The sequence below is a fragment of the Antechinus flavipes genome, chromosome X (genome assembly GCF_016432865.1).
Source record: "Antechinus flavipes isolate AdamAnt ecotype Samford, QLD, Australia chromosome X, AdamAnt_v2, whole genome shotgun sequence".
NCBI lineage: Eukaryota > Metazoa > Chordata > Mammalia > Dasyuromorphia > Dasyuridae > Antechinus > Antechinus flavipes.
The window spans coordinates 47929996-47938494 of NC_067404.1; positions in this window are offsets into that span (position 1 = coordinate 47929996).

Here is an 8499-nt window from a genome sequence, read left to right on the forward strand (position 1 = left end):
TAGTAGATCCTTTATCAATTCTTAGTTTCATTGATTGATTTCCTTTTGATCCTTATAAGGCATAAAAGAATGAACTATTGAAACTCCAAAAGCAACATACTATTCTAAAGCAACCTGAGACTTGTTTAGGATCAAGAAAAGAGGAAATGATCAGGAAATGCTAAAGGCAGAGGAAAGAGAAAGTTAAGCCACAAGTGGAACAAATAGGAGTCATGGAGGCAAAGGCTATAGTACTGGAAGGGACCTTAAAGGTGTCTCTCATTTAACAGGGAAAAAAAATGAAAGCCAAAAAGAAGTCATTTGCTCAGTGTCACATAGCTTGCAAGTAGCAGAGTTAGGATTTGAACTCAGATATTCTGATGCCAAATCCATTTTATTGCCACTGCATTAGCAATCAACTTCACTAATCTCAGTGTAAGATACCTAATTATGCAGGCAACTTAGTATCATATGGTAGATGGGTACCCCTCCAGCCAGAAGCTCCATCCAGTTGTCACACTTCTAATAAATGTCTCAATTCAATTCAACAAACATTTATTAAGCGCCTACTATGCATCGGGCCTTGTATTAAGCAATCAGGATATAGAATAGTGGCAAAAATGATTAATATGGAAATACGTTTAGAAGAATTGCACCTGTTTAACCTATGTTGGATTGCTTGCTGCCTGGGGGAAGGGCTAGGAGGGAAGAGAGAGAGAAAAACTGGAACACAAGGTTTTGCTAAGGTGAATATCGAAAATTATTTTTGCATGTATTTGGAAAAATAAAATACTATTAAAATAAAAAATAAATTAAAAATTAAATGGAAGTGAGTCAGAATTTTAAAAAAAGTTGCAAAAGACAGTTCCCACTCTCCAGAAATTGATGATCTAATGGGGGAGACGGTACACAAACAAATATATATAAAGCTAGCTATAAACATGAAAAATAAGACATGATTAACCGAGGGAATGTGCTGGAATTAAGAGAGGTTAGGGAAGGCTTCCTGTAGGAAATAGGATTTTAGTTGTGACTTAAAGGAAGCCAGAGAGGTCAGTAATTAGAATGGAGGAGGGAAAACACTGCAGGCATTGAGGCCAGCCAGAGGTAATATCCAGAACCATGAGATGGATTGTATTGTTTATGAAACAATTTCACTGGATCAAAGATTGGGGAGTAAATCTAAGAAGACTAGAAATGTGTCCCAGTTCCTACATGGAGATATGACAATTTATGCAAATGCAAATGATTTTAATTTGTACACTAGGCATAGTATGTATATTATAGATATAGTATGTATTATATATATTATTATATGTAGTATGTATATTATATATACACACAGTAATATACAATAGCCAAATTCTAGAAAGATAGAGATATAAATAAAATCTTATTATCATTGTGCACTGGAAGCACTTTATTCAGTCTGATCAGATGATCAGTCATGAGTGATTTATAAAGTATTTTATAAATAAAAAATATGTATGAGATATAAAATATATATGAGAATTTATCAAGTACTGGGTACGGTGCTAGACCCTGGAGAGACAAAAGTAAAATGGTTCCTACCTTCAAAGAGCTTTTATTATAGAAGGGGGAGATAGGACATTGAAAGCCAGAGAGGGATGTTATGATCTGAGATGTCACAGGCGTGGTGAGTGGATATGATAATACGGTTGACAGGAGCAGTAGTAGTTTACTTACCGTATATAGGTAGGACCTGAATTTGTTGACAATGAGACACACATTCATTCTGGTAACTCTTCAGAATTTAGTGTCCAAATCCGAACCCAATATTTCCATGCAGGTCCCAAATCTATAATAGCGAGCCCAGGGAATTTAAATTGGCATATTTCTCTGCCACCAAGAGACCCATGACCAGTGGCAGTTAATATGGAACTGTCACAGATTCCATTCATTCACATTTTTAGTCACAGCCCAAGGGAAGCTTTGTTGTCCACTGAAGACTTGTCTTTTGTCATGTTTCTTTTTCTATTAATATAATTGAAATGGATTTAAATTATGTGTTGGTCAGAATCATATAGGTAGCAAGGTCAGATTGACCTGCAAGTTTTTGTGGGTAGATTTCCTCCATCTGATTTCTTGATTGCTTCCAGAGAATGAAGATGGTGTCTCTGTGGAAAAGTAGCGAGGAGAGGGGCACACCTCTGCATTGACATCCACAAAGCCTGGGATTGCTGAATAATTCTAATGAGCAAAATATTTTTATCTGTAATGAGAAAGAAAGGCACTATAAATATATGCCAGGCTGACATTCTCTTGTAATTAAAAAGGCCAGAACTTTTGCTTTTCCCTCACCTTGACATTTTCAAAAACAAAATGAAGTTTTATTTTGAAAACTTGCTTTTCCTGAAATGTTTTTAACTCACCATTGTAATAGCCTCTTCCATAACTTCTTTGTTTGCCTCCGTGTATTCCAAAGGACTCATTAGGGATGAAGGCACTTTAATACTTTCATTTAAATGTGAATGGGGCATTGGAGTGGAGATGGAGTCATGGAGATGAAGGTGTGTGTGGAAATGACTGTGATATAAGAGAAGAAATATTCAGTACTTGATTGTAATTTTTTAATTGAACCATGAGTGAGAAAGTCAGTGGCCTCTGTCGTAAGTGATGACCAACTTTCAAATTTGGGGTAAGAAATCTGGATTTCAGCAAAAAAAGTTGTTTCTCAAAAAGAATCTCCTAAAATAAAACTTTCCTGCTTCATGTATGTTCCCTCTTTTCTTCTCAGAGTCATCAGATCTGAAAATTGAAGGGTCATTAATGGCCATCTAGTTGATCCATACCAAGAAAGAACTGTTCATTAAAACGTACCCAACAAGTCCATTATCTATGCCGGGACCTTCAAGAGGGGAATTCCATGGCTTCCTAAGTTAGCCCCGTTCACTCTCAGATAGCTTTCATTATTAGGAAATGTTCCTAGACGACCCTAAATCTGTCTCTATGTAGTTTCCACCTAGGGGTCCAGGTTTTTCTCTATGGGGCCAAATAGAATACACCCAAGCTCCTTACCACATGACAGTCATTCCAATATGTGAAGGTAGAGATCATCCTCCACCCTCTCCCCAGTCTTTTATGTCCAGGTTAAGCATCCCTGTTTTCTTTAACCACTGTTTAAACAGCATGGACACAAAGTATTTCTCTGTCCTGATTGGTTATTGCCATTCTCTCAAGCTTATAAATGTACGTCTTAAACTGTGGCTCCCAGAACAGACCACTGCCCTCCAGATATGGTCTGAAGGCAAAATATAGAAGGAGTGTCACTTCTCTATTCCTGAATGCCATATGGCTCCTGACACAAGCCCAAGATTATTTTCACTTTCTTGGCTATCACATCACATCATTGACTACTGGGCTTTTGGGGCCACTGAGACTGGCAAATCTTCTTCAGATAAACTGCTATTTAATCATGCATTCCACAGCCTGTACTTGAGAAATTAATCTTTATAAACCTAAATATAATACTGTATATTTGTTCTTATTGAACTTTATCTTTTTTTAAGTTTTGGATTCAGAAGCCGAGTGCTGTAGCTTAAAAACTGCAATCTTCTACTCCATTTTCTCCTTTTCCTCTGGAATTCCTTCTCTTCCTGCTCCCTCCAGTACTGTTTATTTGATACGAATACTCCTTCACTTGAGGTAAATGCAAACTCCTTCACACCTAGGTACTTTTGTAAAAATAGATGCCACATTGAATTCTAATAAGCAAGAGATATTCTGTATACAGTGGTGTTTATCAACTAGCTCACCAGTGGAAAATATGACTATAGACCATACTTCTAAGTTTAACTTGCATTATTAACATTTTCCCCATCACTTAAAGTTTTGCCTATTGACAAAACAAGCCCCAATTTTCAGTATTTGCCAGTTCCCAAGGTGTTAATGCTTATACTAAAAATATAGCAATTAGCTCTCAGCCCATTGGAGCTGGCTCCCACATAAACCTGGTTATATAATTCTAGACCATACCACAGCGAATGTTTCTATGGGTGGGTGGAGAATTAATAAGGACTTGGTACTAACAAAAGACTATATATATTGAGTGGGTGCTCATAGAGTGAGATTGATAGGACTTAACGTTGTGATCAATAACCTAGATAAGTAAAACACTGTATTATAGTGAAAAAACAATAAATTAGGAGCTAAAGAACCTGGGTTCCCCACCATTTAATATTTTTTCCCTGAGGCAATTGGGCTTAAGTGACTTGCCCAAAGTCACACAGCTAGGAAGTGTTAAGTGTCTGAGGTCACATTTGAACTCAGGGCTGATGCTCTATCCACTGTCCCATCTAGCTGCCCCTCACCACTTATCATTTATATGGCTTTAGGTACATCCCTTCTCCCTTACCCTGTTTTCTTATCTATAAAATGAGGAGGTTGGCTTAGAAGAGCTCTCCATTTAGGAATCAGTGATTCTGTATAGGAAGTAATTATGGTGGGGGATAGGAGAAGGGTAGATATTCCCAACAGCCTATTGACCTTGAGTTACTGTGAGTTTCCATTTAGGAACTTTGCCCAGAGTGAATCCGGTGGCTTCTGGTAAGCTGCCTTATTGTTTGTAGCGCCAGACTCTTTGAAACTTGGAGGAAACTTGGGCAGGGTGGCTTATACTTCAGAAAAGCAAATGATCATTTCTCCCAGTCACTTTCAATATGATGAGGTAGTTAAATACTAATGTTCATTCATAATATTTTTACCAGGGCTTAAAATGAAGCAGAATGCAAATTAAATTAAATTCAACAAGGAGGGATTAAGAGCTTCCTATGTGATAGGTGAGCAGAGTCTCGTGTGGCAAAGCATCCTTTGGATCAAAGGCAAACCTGCGTTCCAAGTCTGCTTCTGATACACTTTAACTATCAGGCCTTCGGCACATCACTCAATCTGTCAGTGTGCCCGGGAACTGTCCCGGTGTGGATCACCACTGGTGGAGGGAGTTTCCTCAAAGGAAAATCACAAATGTTATGAGTCCCTGTACTAGGAACTGAGCAAGGGTACAACAGTCCTTTCCCCTCAAGAACTTCCCATAACTAAGAACTCGAGAACTTCTAACTAAATTTTCTTTCTTTTTCTTTTCCTTTCTCTCTCTTTCCCTGTCCCAGTTAACCAATTTCTCCAAATAGCATTTCTCCTTTGGTTGTTTTTATAGCTAGCTTATAAATTACCCTAGTAGTCATCTTTAACTCTCCTCGCCTTCTTCACCCCAGTCCAATCAGTGGCCAGGTGCTATCACTGATGAATTTTCCATTTGGCTCTTGCTTTCTATTTTCATTGCCACTGCCCTAGTTGAGACTCCCAGCACCTCTTGTCTAGAGGGCTGAAATAGACTAAACTCCTTCCCTCACTACCAATCTGTCTAAAGCACAGATTGGATCATATCCCTCTCCTGTTTAGGAACCCTCAGTAGTTCCCCACTGCCTACCGAATGAAATCCTAGGATTATAGATCCAGGGCTGAAAGAGACCTCAGAGGCCATCGAGCCCAGTGCTCTCATTTTCTAGAAGAAACTCAAGTCTAAAATGGTTCACTGCCTTGCCAGAAGTCACATAGGTTGTTATTGTTGTTATTTTGTCTGACTCTTTGCGACCCCATTTGGGATTTTCTTTTTTTTAAATAACAATAGCTTTTTATTTTTAAAATATATGCAGAGATAGTTTTCAACATTCGCCCTTGAAAAACCTTGTGTTCCAAATTTTTCTCACTCCTTTCCCTCTACTCCCTCCCCAGACGGCAAGCAATCCAATATATGTTAAACAAGTGAAGTTCTTCTATACATATTTCCACAGTTATCATACTGCAAATCAAAAAAGGGAAAATGAGAAGGAAAAACAAGCAAGCAAACAACAACAGAAAGGGAAAATACTATGTTGTGATCCACATTCAATTATTTGGGGTAGTCTTAGCAAAGATACTAGAGTGCTTGACCATTTCCTTCCCTAGTTGACTTTATCAGAAACTGAGCCAAACAAGGTGGATTGACTGGCCCCGGGGTCACACACACAAGTCTGGATTTGAACTCAGGTCACAAAGACCCCACTGCTCTATCCATTGAACCATACATAGCGGATATCAAAGGTGAGATTTAAACTTAGGTCCTTTGACTCCAAAGCTAGTCGTCTTGTCACTGTTAATTCTCTTCACATGCCTGGTATTCAAAAACGAAATTATAATACCCTTATTTATCTACTACAATAGGATAGGAACTACAAAATTTATTAGGATCATTTTACATATGAGCTAACTGAAGCTCAGAGTGGGATAGTGACATTTCCATAGTCATACACTATTAAGTGTCAAAGCTGATATTTAAGTAGAATTATAATAATTTAGCAAGGAAACAAATCTCCTTTCTTAGTACTTAACATGCTGCTTCTTCTCTTTCATGAAAGGTCCTCCCTAAACTCATCTCCAGGAAAATCTCCCCTTTCAGTAGCAAACACAAAAATCTCAGCACCCACAAACCCAACCAGAGGCCTATTACCTTCCTGAGTTTCTATGATTTGGGCTTGTCAATTTGATATGGCACCTGGATTTTCTTGACTCCAAGTCTGTCCCTCTCTATTATATCACACTGCCTCTCAAGACCTGTTATATTCTGGCCCCAACTGTTCTTATTAGTCTTATTGCTCATTACTATCCTGTGTTCTAGTTTGTCCCAAAGTCGTATTTTTTATCTAATGCATTCGACAGTGGTTTTATCTTGGTGGGTGATGCATCAAGCATAAGCAGTTTATTCAAAGACTAAGCAACGATTTTGGAAGTGGTATTTAAAGGAAATTATGATAATTTAGCAAGAAAATATCATCTTCCTTAATACCTACGATGTTGCTTCCTTCTCTTTCATGAATGGTCATCCCCAAACTCACCTCTAGAAAAATCTCCCCTCTCAATAGCAAACAAAAATCTCAGCACCCCACAAATCCAACCAGAGGTCTATTATCCCCTTGTGTTTCTCTGATTTGGACTTGTCAATTTGACATTGATCTGTCTGCTACAACTAAATGACTTCTCTGTCTTCTATTCCTCATGGAGCTTTATCACTATAGCTATTGCCCCATGATCATTGGTTAGAAAACAGTGACTTGTGCCCCTTCTCCAGTTCTTTTGCTGCTTCAGAATTCTCTCCCTGATTTTGTTGCAGTTGTACTCAGTATTGTCCAGAATAAGAGAAATAGTCCCGTTGCACTCTTCCCCAGTTGGATCACATCTTTAGTGTTGGGTCTAGTTTGGGGGACTGTATTTTGGTAGGGATGTTGGCAAAGTAGGTTTTGTCCACAGGGGTCCCATCAGGTCAGGAAGAGAAAAGGAATAGATGCTATAGGATATTTAATTGAAAGAACAGAGTATGTTCAACATGGGAAAGAGGATTTTAGAGGGGACATTATAGTCATCTTCAAATGTTTGAAAGGCTATCATAAAAATGGGATTGAACTTGTTCTACTTGAATCCAGAGGAAAGAACTAGGAGTAATATGGGAAAATTATGGCAATGCAGATGTCAGCTTAATGGAAAAAAAAACTTCCAAACAATTCAAAGTACCCCAACATGGAAAGATATCTCTGGAATGAGGGAACTCCCTATCACTGACGGTCTACAGGTAGAGTCTAGATGGCCATTTATCATGAATGCTATAGAAGGCCTTCATGCTTCTCTTATAGTTTCAATCAGATGGCCTCCCAGGCCCTTTCTAGTTCTGAGATGCTATAATTCTATGGAAATTCAGCATAAAATGCAAACTTCATATATTTCTTATTCACCCAGAGTAAGATGAACAGTTTTCTCCTCTAAACAAAATCCATACCACAAAGCTAAAGTACAAAGGGAAGTCTCTCACTGATCTTTCTTTTCCAATGCGCCTCTTTTCCTTTGTCCTATTACGTTGGAAGAAAATGCCATATGCTGTAAAGTTTAATGGGACGGCAAAAGGACCGGAATACAAATGATTCTGCATTGCTTAGAAAATACATCACTCAGTGCTATAGCATCCCTGGAAGATGTTTTGGAAAGCGTTTTTGTATATTTGCTGGAAATACTAATTTAAATTGGACCATATTTCTCAACAGGGTGCAGATATGATTTTCAGCCAGAACGGTTATCAGAGTACATTGTTTCAGGCTGTTTACTCAGGAAGAGAGAATAGAGGACAATTCTCCAATGGGAGTGAGAAAGTTGCATAATGATGTCATAAAACATTAACTTAGCAGTAGGAAGTATCACTTATGAACCACTGTAAGTTCAATTCTCTTGGGTTTAATTTTTTTTACAGCCATAATAAATCCAATAGATACATAATTTCTTTATTGAGTCAGAAATTGTATTTGTTTTCCAAAGCTAATAGTCTTCTACTAGCACTTGAACAGACAGACCATACTCTGGCACATGAAATGCAGCCCAATGCAACATGTGTTCTTCGCTGTTGTGTTTCCGTTCCCCGGAGGAAAATCCCCCGAGGACAATTCCTCCCACCTCCATCTACACCCCAACCCCCAGATCGTT